The following is a 15,269-nucleotide window of genomic DNA, read 5'->3' as shown; positions in this document are numbered from 1 at the left end:
TTAAACAAGAAGTTGAAGAAGGTTAACAATTATATTGTTTCATCCACACATCACACACCTAACACACACAAGCCGGGAAAAATAATTTGGAACACAGCAACTGGTAAGTCATTCAGACTGATCCAAGTCTGGGTTATTAAATGACTAATCAGTTTAGGATTCAAATAAATGTGGGTACAAAGATTATATATTGTGTGTGATTGCAGGAGACAGGTACAACAAAAGAATCCAATTTTGTCCTTGGATAGTGGATGTTCGCGACATATGACAGGGGATGCAAATTTGTTATCCCAACTGATCAAATACACTGGTCCAAACATCAGTTTTGGAGACAACTCTAAAGGTAAAATTGTGGGTAAGGATAAGCTTATCCACGGTAACATTATTTTTAAAGATATCTTACTAGTTGATAATTTAATGTATAAGTTGATTAACATCTGCCAATTATGCGACAATAATTTTTCAATCCAGTTCAACAGACACACATGCACAATTAAGAATTTGATTGATGAGATCATTATAACTGGCAATCATTGCGGTAAGACATATAAAGTCAGTTGGATTAATCAACCTAATGCAGCAGTTTGTTTTATAGCTTCAAAATCTTCTAAAAATTGGTTGCGGCATAAAAGGTTGAACCACTTAAACTTTAAGTCTATTGCTCATCTGAGTAACCATGATCTTTTAACTAGTCTGCCTAAAATAGATTTTTGTAAAGACAAAATTTGTTCATCATGTCATTTTGGTAAACAAGTAAGATATTCATTCAAAAACGAGGGTAGTATATCTTCATCCAGATGCTTAGAACTATTGCATATACATCTCTTTGGTCCTATACAAGTCATGAGTTTAGGAAAAATGAAATACACCTTGGTAGTCGTTGATGATTTTTTTTTCAAGTGTTACTTGGATTATATTTCTTAAAATCAAAATGTAACACCTCTGACCGATTTCATAAAATAACAGCGGAATTTTTCTAAAATTTATTTGAAGGGAGGAATGATTTAAAATTTTCTTGACATAAACACATTTTCAATATATACAATCAAAAGTATATACATGATCCAATAAGTGTTGCATCAAAATACAAAATATCATTTTGATCATGTCCAACAATGCTAACAAAACAGCTTTCTTCCTTCCATCTTCTATGCATATGACCTCGGCTCCAATCAACGTCCTGACCCGTCACTCTTATCTGCATCACATGAAATAACTGAAATGAGTATAAAACTCAGCAAGTGAAACTCTTACATAAAAATGTGTACATATCATACTCTGTAAAACATGACTTTGAAATCAATAAATACCATCTAACTCTTAAAACATGAATAATATAGTAGAACATGAACATAACGATGGTATTACTCTTTTCTCTGATGGATTGATATTTCAATAGTATCTCTGTCTCTGTACCTATATCCCATCGATATAAATCGATTACTCTGTTGGGATATAAGCCTATGGTCGTTGATCAACTAATTGCATGCAATCTCTGACTGTCTCTTTATCAATCCAATAAATCAATTTGAACTCTCTCTTGAACATTAAAACAAACACTTTGCATACTCTTTCCTTTGCATTCCCTTTTACATAATTGAGACATAAAAATGCCTATCATATACAACAAAGTATATTCTATACATAACATGAATCAAATGGAAGGGAATAGCATGTTAAAACCATTGAAATACAATACATATACTTCATGTGAGCACAAGGAATGAATTCCACTTTCAACCAATGAAAAGCTTGATTCTATTCTCTTGATACAAATCCTACAACAATAAACCATATATTGCACCATCAACAACTTAATAATCAAACAACCATACCATAAAATCCATAAAACCAACACAACTAAACATTCCATAATTTCTCCAACACCATAATCCAAGAATAATTAAACCACAAGCTTACCTTAGCTCCTTGAATCCACAATGATCTTGCTTACACTTCAATAACTCAACAAGAAACTAAAATCAAAGGCACAAAAGTAAGAAAATGAGAACCCTAGCTCTCCTTGAGCTGAAGAACCGAGAAGAATGGAGAAATGAGGGAAATGAGAGCAAACTCATGTATTATATCACTTAAAACACCAAAACACGATTTTACTATTCACCGACCGCGGGTGCGCTAGGCATGCTGAACAACTTCCGAAAATCCAAAGGCAACGACCGCGGGTGCGGTGGCTGCTCTGCCCAAACACCGCGGGTGCACTGAAAAATGGACCGCGGGTGCACTCTCCTCTGTAGCCAACAATATACTCTTTGCAACTAAAATCGCAATGTCGCTTCTCCTCATAATTCGGCAACACTCTCACATGAAAGTTGCACCACTATGTCTTATCTAACCACTAAAATTGGCCTCATACCAATTGGCTCAACATACAAATTATCATGAATTAAATCGTAACGACGCTACACTATGATTACACACCATCTATAATCAACAATACTATAAATCATAAATCCAAATTCTTAACATGTAAACTATACTTAAATTTAACCAAATAGTCCATAAAAATAAGAAATCTTAAACCGTACCATTCACCAAGGTTGGATATTACAATCTCCCCTCCTTAAAGGAATTCCGTCCCCGAAATTGACGTCACTGCGCAAACAACTCAGGATACTTTCCTTTCATCTCATCCTCTGGTTCCCACGTGGCTTCTTCAATCAATTGATTTCTCCAAAGAACTTTAACAATGCCGATCTCTTTGTTTCTCAATACTTTAACTTTGCTATCTAGAATCTGGACTGGAATCTCTTGGTACGTCAAATTTGGCGTCAAATCCAATGGCTCGTGACGAAGAACATGGGAAGGATTCGCAATATACTTCCTGAGCATGGAGACATGAAAAACATTGTGAACTCTATCAAGATCTGGTGGTAAGGCTAATCTGTAAGCTCGATCACCAACTCTGTCCAATATATCAAATGGGCCTATAAACCTTGGACTCAACTTTTCCTTTTTACCAAACCGCATCACACCCTTAAGAGGTGCAATCTTCAAGAACACATGATCGCCAACCTCAAACTGCAACGGCCTACATCTCACATCAGCATAACTCTTCTATCTCGACTGTGCTGTCTTCATCCTCTCTCGAATAACAGCAACAACATCAGCTGTCTCTTGGACCAACTCTGGACCCAACATCTTTCTCTCACCAATCTCATCCCCATATAAGGGGGATCTACACTTTCTACCATAAAGTACTTCATACGGTGCCATGCCAATCGTCGTTTGGTAACTGTTATTGTACGTGAACTCAACAAGAGGCAATTTGGAATCCCAACTACCAGGATAGTCGATAGTACAAGCTTTGAGCATATCCTCCAATATCTGAATAACTCTCTCTGATTGTCCGTCGCTCTGAGGATGGTATACTGTACTGAATGCTAACCGTGTACCCAAGGCTCTGTGCAAACTCTTCCAAAACTCTGAAGTAAATCTAGGGTAACGATCAGACGCGATCGACACAGGAACACCGTGAAGTCTAACAATCTCTGCTATGTACTCTTCGGCATACTGGTTCATGGAATACGTTGTCTTGACTGGGAGAAAATGCGCTGACTTGGTCAACCGATGAACGATAACCCAAATAGAGTTATATCCTTTCTGCGTGGGAAGATCAATCGCAAAGTCCATTGTAATGTGCTCCCATTTACATTGAGGAATCGGCAATGAATGCAATGTCCCAGCATGTTTCTGGTGTTTGATTTTCACCTGCTGACAAGTTAGGCACTGAGAAATAAACATGGCAATATCCTTCTTCATACCTGGCCACCAATAAAGTCTATGAAGATCCTGATACATCTTGGTACTACCTGGATGTATCGAATATGGCGTGGTATGTGCCTCCGTCAAGACATCTCGCCGAATATCATCACAATTAGGAATGCATATACGGCCTCTAAATGTCATCAAACCATCTTTATTCATCCCAAACTCTGATTTACCTCTCTCCTCTGCTCTGGCTCTATTGACCTGCTTTCTACGGATTCTATCCGTCATTGTAGCCCGAATGATCAACGCTAAAAAACGAGCAATGGTTCCCGGAACCACCAATGCTATCTCCTCTCGTTGCAAGTCTAACAACAACAGTTTTTGGATCATAGAACTCAAAGAAGAACTTGACTTACGGCTCAATGCATCTGCTACAACATTCGCCTTCCCTAGGGTGGTAACTAATCGTCACATCATAGTCTTTGACAAGCTCTAACCACCGTCTCTGACGCATATTGAGTTCTTTCTGAGAAAACAAGTACCTTAAACTCTTGTGGTCCGTGAAAATTTCACACTTTTCGCCATATAAATAGTGTCTCCAGATTTTCAGGGCGAAAACCACAGCTGCCAGTTCCAGATCATGCGTAGGATAATTTTTCTCGTAGTCCTTCAACTGACGAGAAGCATAGGCTATAACCTTTCCACGTTGCATCAGCACTGCACCGAGACCCTTCTTCGACGCATCATTATAAAAAAAAAGTCCTCTGAACCACTGGGCAATGCAAGTATCGGATCTGTCGTCAACCTATCTTTCAACTCTTGAAATCCACTTTGACATTCATTGGACCACTCAAACTTCACAGTCCTCCTCGTCAGATTGGTTAACGGCAGGGCAATCTTGGAAAAAGCTGAAATAACAAGACGATAATAACCCGCCAAACCAAGAAAACTGCTTACCTCTGATACAGTGGTAGGGATAGGCCACTTCTGTATCGCCTCGATTTTTACTGGATCAATAGCTATACCATCCTTCGAGACAATATGGCCTAAGAAAGAAATCTGCTCCAACCAGAACACACATTTCTTCAACTTAGCATACAGCCTTTTCTCTCTCAACAACAGAAGAACGACTCTGAGGTGCTCTGCATGAAGCTCTCTGGTCTTGGAATAAATCAATATATAATAGATGAAAACAATGACAACGCTATCCAAATACGGCTTAAACACCCGATTCATAAGATCCATGAAGACTGAAGGAGCATTAGTGTGGGGACCCGGACGCTAATTCATTCCTTAATCGTCTTTAGGAATAATTCAAACAATTATAATAAATAGGGTCTAATTTTTTTTTAAAATACAAAGCGGAAACGTAATGTAATTCATTTCAAATTACATATTAAACATAAACATACAAATCTTGTATTATCTACAAGAATTCAACTAGGTTCAACTATATATCAGTGCTGAATCCTAAGTTGCTTCGAAGCCTGGATCTCCACGCTATCTAGTCCAGCCTCGTTCTCTTCTTTACCCTGATCCTATCCCACCTGTTGCCATGCACACATACAAACAAGACAACAGCCGGATAACTCCGTTGAGAATTACATTCTCAGTATAAATCATGTATACATGCAATCATAAAGCAATATAAAAGCATATAACAGATATGTCTAACATGTATTCAAATCAGAATATAAATCCATATCAAGAATAAATCCTATTCTAAACATGTTCCATCATCAGGAACATAATTCATCATGTACCATATTCAGGAACATAATCAATGTAACTCAATATAAACTGTCAATTAGACTCATGACTCCATATTTAAGACTAGACTCAATCCTAGTCTAGGAATCCCGGTTTCCAGATGTGGGTATTCCCATATCGACCAACAGTAATAGAAAAGACTCCAGTTCTATCCACGTCGATAGGGTATCGATCACCAGTAATAGAAGAAGCTCGGATTCTATCCACATCGGTATAGTATCGATCACCAATAATAGAAGAAAATCCTATTCTATCCACATCGATATAATATCGATCATCAGTAATAGAAGAAGTTATAATTCTATCCACATCGATACGGTACCGATCACCAGTAATAGAAGAAGCTACAATTCTATCCACATCGATAGCCAAACATCCGGTGACAGACTTTTGCACTATCGTCAATACACTATCTTGTGACATTGTGCAATGTGCCCGTGGCGATCCCACCACTATCAGGCACTTCTGTCAGAAGATTACTCGTCTAATACCTGCTGTCTATAAATCAAGAGAACAAGTACATCAATCAAATCAATACAATAAGGTAAAGTATGTGATTTAGGGAAACTCGAGCCAAACCTCACTCGAGTTGTACAATCCCAACTCAACATTAATTTATACCTTTGTCTTCTCGATCTGACGAAGTCGAAGTCTCGAAGTCAAATCTGTCCATATCAATCTGAAATACAATATCGCATAGGCACAATCTCAATATGCAACTCAATTCAAAATCTATTCTGATCAATACTCAAATCACACATAATCTGATCGATATCGAATCAGGATACAATCTAATCCATATCGAAGATATCACGATATAATCGAAGTCACTACTGAATCTGATCAATATCAATCTACTGAGGGTTCGAGGACATAACAATACAGTGTCGATAACCCCGTAAATCCCAACATCTCATAAATAATACCAGAACTCATAATCAATACCGGTATAACTCATAATTTCAATGATAATACAAATCTGATATCGAATCTCAGTCAAATCGATTCCGAAAATCATAACAATTACAGAAATAGTCTGTTCTTTAATCTGAATTCAATTATACGATGTCTACTGTATCAGAAACACCATATATGATTCATATTCAATTCTGACAATATCATAATTTCAAATCATGTCTAAACTTAACAAAACTTACGTCCAGTTATAACTGTCGTCGTTAGGTACTCGGTGCTGTACTCGGATTTCAATTCGGACGGACGGATCTCCAAAATCTTCAATCATAAATCAAAATCCTTCTTCAGAACCTTTTCTCGATTCTTTGCTGAAGAATGAGGGAAAAGCAATTGTGTATATATATATATATATATCATGCATGCAAGGGCAAGTGGCTCATCTTTGGTGCAACACGTCTCGCGCTCGGGCGGTCATGAATTTCCGCCCGGGCGCTTGTTCGGCGCTGGGGCGGTTAAAACTTACCGCTCGAACGCGGCAGTCTCTGTCGAGATACTCAGCCGATCATCTCCTGGCGCTCGGGCGGTAATATTCTACCGCTCGGGCGCCAAACATTCTGTCCAAACTCATGGTGCATTGGCGCTCGGGCGGTTCTTTTCTACCGCTCGGGCGCGAGATGTTCGGTCCAACATCTTGAGATGTTCGGTCCAACCTCTTGGCTTATAATGTAATGATGCCCTGCTTCTTCATTTGAGTTCCTATAACCTCAATTCTGTCAATTAATCAACGTCTGGTTACAGCAATTAAATCTCGGGCATTACATTTCTCCCCCCCTTAGATATGATTTCGTCCCTCGAAATCACAGGCAATCAAATCAGATAAAGAAGAAATGTATAATAGAATCAGTCATAACTCCTTTCATTGTAATAACTCTGAACATCGCTACCTCATATCAGACTCAGTCTTCCAAGTAGCCTCTTCGATGCCCTGATGACTGTACTGTACTTCCAACAGCGGAATATTCTTCATTCGGAAATATCTTTCTTTTACTGATTCTGATCCCCGACTAGAGGAGTCATTTAAGAAGTATAATATCAAAATTCTATTCAAAATAACTTGTGATAGAATCAATCACCACTATTGGCTATACAACATCCGTATATACCAATCAACAACTCGATAGCATATCAATATCATCATCTGTTAATCCTATTCAAGGATATATTCAATCTTCGACCTTCCATACCAACAGTCATCATCCGACGTTGGCTTATTTCATATCAATTTCCGAGCTATCTTCATTTGCTTCAGAATCAGTTTCATTTTCTTTATCAAATCTCCGATCCTATCAAATCCAATCTCAGGCACCACCGCAGTATCATCCCCATACGAAGAAAATTCGCAGTTCTCACTGTACAATACTTCAACTAAAGCTATTTCGATATTCATCTGATAGCTATTATGGTACCATAATTCATAAAGTGACAAGACATCAGGTCACTAGTGCAAAAATCCAGCACCACAGTTCCTGGATATCCTCCAGTATCTAGATAGTTCACTTCGACTATCCTTCAATCTATAAACCATAGATGAAAAATCATGCTATATATTCTATCAAAAGTACAAAATCAACCAAAAATCATGGTATTATATAATCACTCTGGCATTTAATACAATCTGACCCCTTTTCTGACATACATCTAAGTCGTCTGATCATATCTATACGTCATCCTGTACAATATAACATCCGGAGATTTGAACAATCGTTCAATAATAATCACATCATATCACCGTCATAGCAAGATTTTCGATAGTTTCGTCACGAAATTCATAGAAATGTACCCCCATTTCTATTCAAGAATCGATAATCTGTATAACTAATCTCCTGGTTTCTATCTTTCTGTCTTCATCTGTCAGCGATTTAGACATTTCAATACAAATTCTGACATAACTGATTTCATTTGTTTACATCAAAACTGTTCGTTCGAATTATCACACATTTTCTGTTACCAGAATAATACTGAATCTATTACTGTGTGCATCTGACAATACCTGTCATTTCAAATTCGAAATATCTGGGACAAACAAATCAGCTAGTTATATAAACTAAAATATTACCTACCTGGTATTCTAATCGACGCACTGTTCTGACTATCGAAATCAAGTTCTGAACAGTCTGATCAAACTTCTGAACTGCTGTAATTCTCAAAATCAATTCTGAGTCGGTTTGAACTGTATATAATCTCAATGGTTCATAACAATCGGCATCAAATACGGATTCAGAATAACAGCAATATCGGATCGGATTCAAAATACCAATCATTTATACTAATCTAGTAAACACATAAAACGCAATTTCTGACATTTCTGACATTTATGAAGTTCTGCCATTTTCAATGTCGTTCTCATCCACAGATCACGGTCTCAACTGTGCTATAGTCAGTCAATATACTATCTTCAGATATCATAGACTCTGAATACCCTATGTTACAATAAAGATTCATATCTGAATAATTCTGTATACAACAATCTCAGTTCCCAGAATATTCAATAAAATTTCAACTGTTCGATTCAATCAATCATACACTGATAGGTTCAACTCCAGTAATCAACTGAATACATAAGGAATTACTCCATTCTTTTCGATAATCATCGAATCATACATAATACGGATATCGAGGAATTCAAAATCGAGAATCCTTACCGTGTATCATTCATTCTTTGGTCATTTCAGGTCCGAATCTTACCATCTCCTGGCAAGAATCTATAATAGTTCTGTACTTGTTAGCATATCAATATCAGTAATGTAGTCAGAATCAGACAACAGAAGTACAACACAATTTAATTCAATCCCATTCCCTTTTTACTATAGTATACAATATATCACAGAATTCACTGATATCAATTCCTTTCCCAAAAGGTACAAAGATCAATACTACAGTGATACAGACCCAACAGGTATAATATATATCAATGCAACTCAGTCAAAGATAATCGTAGGGAATGCATTACTATATATCAATACATATGCAATATAATCATAAAAGAACAGTACCTGCCACTATGTTATTGCGTGTGTCCTGGGTCTGTTCCTCGATCACTACCACCAGATGATTTTGCTCCCTGAAATCTTCGGGAACCTCTTTGCGGACAGACTTTACCAAAGTGTCCTGGTTGTCGACAAACATGACAACTACCAAGTACACCTTGGCATTGTTCTATGGGATGCTTTCCTCCACAGGTTCTACAATAAACTCCGGTGTAACTCGGGCTAGAACCGCTGGAGCTAGTTGAAGTGCTCCCTAACTTCTTGAACTGTTTCTTTCGAGCTTTCAGTAAATCTTGCTTCCTACTCGTACTGCCACAATCCAATCGGAGAGGGAATTGTTGTGTTTGGGGTGGAATCACATCCAATCTTTCTCGTTGTCGAATCAGACTCACCTCAGTTCTCTTTGCCCTACTCAAAGTATCAGCAAAATGGTAAGGTCGCTACATATTTATCAATGCAACTATCTCCGAATTCAATCCTTTGATGAACTGCTCAGCTACAGCTTCATCATTCCCAGTTATCTGAGGAACAAAACGCAGTAGAGTAGAGAATTTAGCAACATATTCTTCAATATTCAGTTGGCCTTGTCTCAAATTCTCAAACTCTACTCTTTTATCTTCCCGGTACGAAACTGAGAAAAATCTGCGATAGAATTCAGCTTTGAAGACTTCCCACGTGATCAAAATACCACGTTGTTCTAATACTCCCTTGATTGTAATCCACCAACTTCTGGTAGCCTCTCGTAACTGGTGGAATACTAGTTTAATTGTAAGGCCTGAGATTTATTAGTCTTCATTGATGCGATATTCAAAGATATGAGAATGCATGACATGTAATGAGAAGAAATAAATGAGATGGGGAAGGAGAGACATGAAAAAATTAGAATTTTGAATGAAGGGCAGACCGCACCCGCGGTCCAAGAAAGAGTGCACCCGCGGTTGATGGACAGAGAGTTGGAAATTATTTACAGAAATGACACCGCACCCGCGGTGCAGAACCGGCCGCACCCGCGGTCGACGTTTATGCAAATTTGGATGGACTACCGAAGCTTGAGCGCAGCCGCGGTTCATGAACTACCGCACCTGCGGTCATACGTGTTACTTGGAAAATATGACACTTGCCCCTCAACATGCAAGATATATATATGATTTGTACTTCATTCCTTCATTCTTCCAGCTGCAAGGAACGAGAGCAAGGTTCAGAACTCATCAACTCTCATTATAGCTTAGATTTTGAATTGTGAAAGATCGAGCCACCCGAATTTCGATCCGACTTCGGTTCCGTACTCCTCTTGTTACCACCTACAAAAGGATGTAAGTATTTCTACATTTCAACATGTTTTGAAGTTGAGATGTTGGAAGAAATCAGACATGATTAGTATTAGATGTTCTTGAGATTATAAGCAACGTATATTCGCAACCGGATCAAAGAACGGACATCTTATGATATTTTTATTATTTTCCAGCACATATATGAGTGATATTATACAGATTTAGAGGTTATGGAACATATTGGTGATGATTATGAGTTATTGTTATGATTATTGATGTTTGAGATGACCGGTATCGCAAGATTACGCTGTTATGCCGTTGAAATGTACCGAGATTGAATATTTATCTTTATGTGTATTGAATTGAGTTAGAGATTGATATAATGCATCTTGAATATGTCATTTCAGATTTGGTTTGACAGATTCGATATCAAGAATACGAGACTTCGACTGCTACGAACGACAAGAAGGTATAATTCAATGTTTGTTTGGGGAAGACACGACTCAAATGAGATTCAATTTGAGTTTCCCAACAAAATCACATACTTGTTCTATTTGTACTTTATATTGATTTATATATATGTACTGAGATAGGAGTGTCATTGGTAGATACGCCAATTTTCTAAACGTTAGGTGATATCGATGCTTCGGATCAGATTCACTCCGATTGTATATTTCGATACAGACCAGACCGAAGTTTAGGAATAAGATGTAACGCCACCACGATTGGGAGAGTAGGTGGGAGACCTGTTACATCTTATTCATACCGGGATCCCTAGACTTAGACATGAGTCGAGTTAAAGAGTAAGAGTCAGATTGTATTATCTGTATTCACTAATGTGTCATAATTACTGATTATGGGTTATGATTTGTATGAAACTGCATGACATGCATGTACACATGTTTTATACTGGGATTTATTCTCACCGGAGTTTCCGGCTGTTGTTGTGTCTATATGTGTGAGTAACAACAGGTAGGGCAGGATCTGGGTCGCAGCAGAGATGATAGATGGATATAGCGTGGTGATCACGGGCATAGTAGATGTACTAGTAGTTGTACTTTTGTCATGTACTGTATTTTGAATACTGGTTTGTTGAATATGTACTGGACAAGACATGTATATTGTGTTTGTAGAAATAAAATAAATGAAGACCTTGTACATGTTTATATACATTTGAATCAATGTTAGAAAACAAAATTTTGACCCACATTTTCTATCAAGGATCCAACTAATCCCAAAAAAGAATCGAGTTAGAGCCCGGGTCCCCACAACAGGTGGTATGTGATTTTGTTGGGAAACTCAAATTGAATCTCATTTGAGTCGTGTCTTCCCCAAACAAACATTGAATTATATATATGTACTGAGATAGGAGTGTCATTGGTAGATACGCCAATTTTCTAAACGTTCGGTGATATCGATGCTTCGGATCAGATTCACTCCGATTGTAGATTTCGATACAGACCAGACCGAAGTTTAGGAATAAGATGTAACGCCACCACGATTGGGAGAGTAGGTGGGAGACCTGTTACATCTTATTCACACCGGGATCCCTAGACTTAGATATGAGTCGAGTTAAAGAGTAAGAGTCAGATTGTTTTATATGTATTCACTAATGTGTCATAATTACTGATTAAGGGTTATGATTTGTATGAAACTGCATGACATGCATGTACACATGTTTTATACTGGGATTTATTCTCACCGGAGTTTCCGGCTGTTGTTGTGTCTGTATGTGTGCATAACAACAGGTAGGGCAGAATCTGGGTCGCAGCAGAGATGAGAGATGGATATAGCGTGGTGATCACGGGCATAGCAGATGTACTAGTAGTTGTACTTTTGTCATGTACTGTATTTTGAATACTGGTTTGTTGAATATGTACTGGACAAGACATGTATATTATGTTTGTAGAAATAAAATAAATTAATACCTTGTACATGTTTATATACATTTGAATCAATGTTAGAAAAAAAAAAATTTGACCCACATTTTCTAGCAAGGATCCAACTAATCCCAAAAAGGAATCGAGTTAGAGCTCGGGTCCCCACAACTGGTGGTATCAGAGCAGTAGGTTCTATAGACTGAGATAGAATAGAATGAGCGGGGTAGATCGAGTCTCTTTCCTTGCTTTTGATGTGCTAGCATGATTTATTGCTTTCCCTATTACATGTTGTATTGTTATCTAAATTTATTTACAGCATGTACTTGTAAAGACTGAATCAGAACCGATTCTGGATCAGAGGTATATGATCAGAGGAGGGTTGAGACAGATTGTATAGATTGTGTACTAATCTTTTGATAATCAGATATGCCGCCTAGAAGGATACCACAACCAGCTGCAGGTCAAGTGCCAGAACAGGGTAGTACGTCAGGTACTCAGATGGATGTGACAGCTACACCTATGGAGACGTTATTAAAGAGGTTTCTGTCATTCCATCCCCCGACTTTGAAGGGCACGGAGAATGCAGTGAATTATGAGAGCTGGTTAGACAATATAGAGATGCTGTTTGAATCTCTTGCTATACAGATGAACGGAGAGTGAAGTTGATTGGGCATCAGTTGCAGGAAGTGGCAAAGAGTTGGTGGCTTACAACGAAACGAGCATTGGAGCATAGAGGTATTGATATTACTTGGAAGGTATTCAAGGATGAATTTTATCAACGTTTCTTTCCAGTGTCATATCGAAAAGATAAAGGGGCAGAATTTGCAAACTTGAGACAGGGGACAGTGGAACATAGAAGAGTATGTTGCCAAGTTTTCTTCCTTGCTCCGATTTGCGCCACACGTGCCAGGAAATGATGAAGCGGTCGCCGATCAATTCATCAATGGTTTGAACCCTGATATTTTTACTTTGGTGAACACGGGACGACCCAACACCTTTTCGGATGCACTGAACAGAGCGAAAGGAGAAGAGGCTGGCTTGATTAGGCAGCGAGGAGCTTCCTATAGTGCTCAGAGTCAGAGACCGCCACAGCCCGCCGCACAGTTTCCACCTCCTCCTCCTCGATTTGATAGTGGAAGCAGTAGTAGTAGCAAGAAAGATTCGTTGAAAGCTACAGGCAAGCAGTTCAAGAGAGCAGGGAGCAGTTCGTCAAGCTCCAGCGGGTCACGACAGAGAGGTCCTGGCCAGAGTACGGATTTTTCAGCTGTGTATTGTAGTTCTTGCGGAGGCCGACATGCCACAGAGCAGTGTCAAGGAGTGATGGGCAGATGCAACATATGTAGGAAACAGGGACATTTTCCCAAAGTCTGTCCACAGAGAGGTGCACAGAAATTCCAAGGTACAGGGTCATCTGCATCAGTGACTCAGCCTGAGAGGCAAACTTCGTCTGTCCATTCCTTCCAGCCCACTCATACACAGTCCCAGTCCCGAACCAGAGGTAGCCAGACAGTTAGCCAACCTCCCAGAAAACAGGCTCAGGTGTTTGCAATGACAGAGGAGCAGGCCCAAGATGCACCAGACGATGTGATTGCAGGTAACTGTTTTCTTTGCGGTTATCCTGCATATGTGTTGATAGACACAGGTGCATCTCATACATTCATATCAGAGCGTTTTGCATTGATACATGCATTTCCTATCGAGTCATTGTTTGCTGTAGTGTCTATTACTTCTCCGTTGGGAAGTGGGTTGATATCTGTGACATCAGTTAGACATTGTGTACTATAGTTTGAGCGACATGAGATTGATTTAGACTGTGTTGTACTTGGCTTATCTGATTTTGATTGTATTGTCGGGATTGACATGTTAACCAAGTATAGAGCCACCGTAGACTGTTTTCACAAGATTGTCAGATTCAGACCTGAAATGACAGAAGAGTGGAAATTCTACGGTAAGGGTTCCAGATCTCGGATTCCCTTAGTGTCTGCTTTGACTATGAGTAGATTGCTGCAGAAAGGAGCAGAGGAGTTCCTTATTTATTCTGTAGACCTACAGAAATCGAGCCCGGCATTGGCAGATTTGCCAGTAGTACGGGAGTTTGCAGATGTATTTTTTGACGAGATTCCAGGGTTACCCCCATCCCGAGAGATAGATTTCAGCATAGATCTTGTTCCAGGTACCGTTCCTATTTCGAGAGCTCCGTATAGAATGGCACCTATTGAGTTGAAAGAATTGAAAACACAACTAGAAGATCTTCTAGCCAAGGGATATATCAGACCCAGTGTATCTCCTTGGGGCGCACCAGTGTTATTTGTATGGAAGAAAGACGGTTCTATGCGATTATGTATTGACTACCGGCAACTGAACAAGGCGACGGTAAAAACAAGTACCTATTGCCTCGTATCGATGATTTATTTGATCAGTTGCAGGGATCCTCTGTTTATTCCAAAATCGATTTGAGATCCGGATATCACCAATTGAGAGTTAGAGATGTGGACATACCAAAGACAGCATTCCGAACCAGGTATGGACATTATGAGTTTGTTGTCATGCCTTTTGGTTTAACGAATGCTCCAGCGGTGTTTATGGGATTGATGAACCGTGTCTTTCAGAGGTATTTGGACGAGTTTGTGATTGTTTTTATTGATGATATCTTGGTT

This window comes from Primulina tabacum, chromosome 4 (genome assembly GCF_025594145.1).
Source record: "Primulina tabacum isolate GXHZ01 chromosome 4, ASM2559414v2, whole genome shotgun sequence".
Classification (NCBI taxonomy): Eukaryota; Viridiplantae; Streptophyta; class Magnoliopsida; order Lamiales; family Gesneriaceae; genus Primulina; species Primulina tabacum.
Note: the sequence above shows the minus strand (reverse complement) of the source record.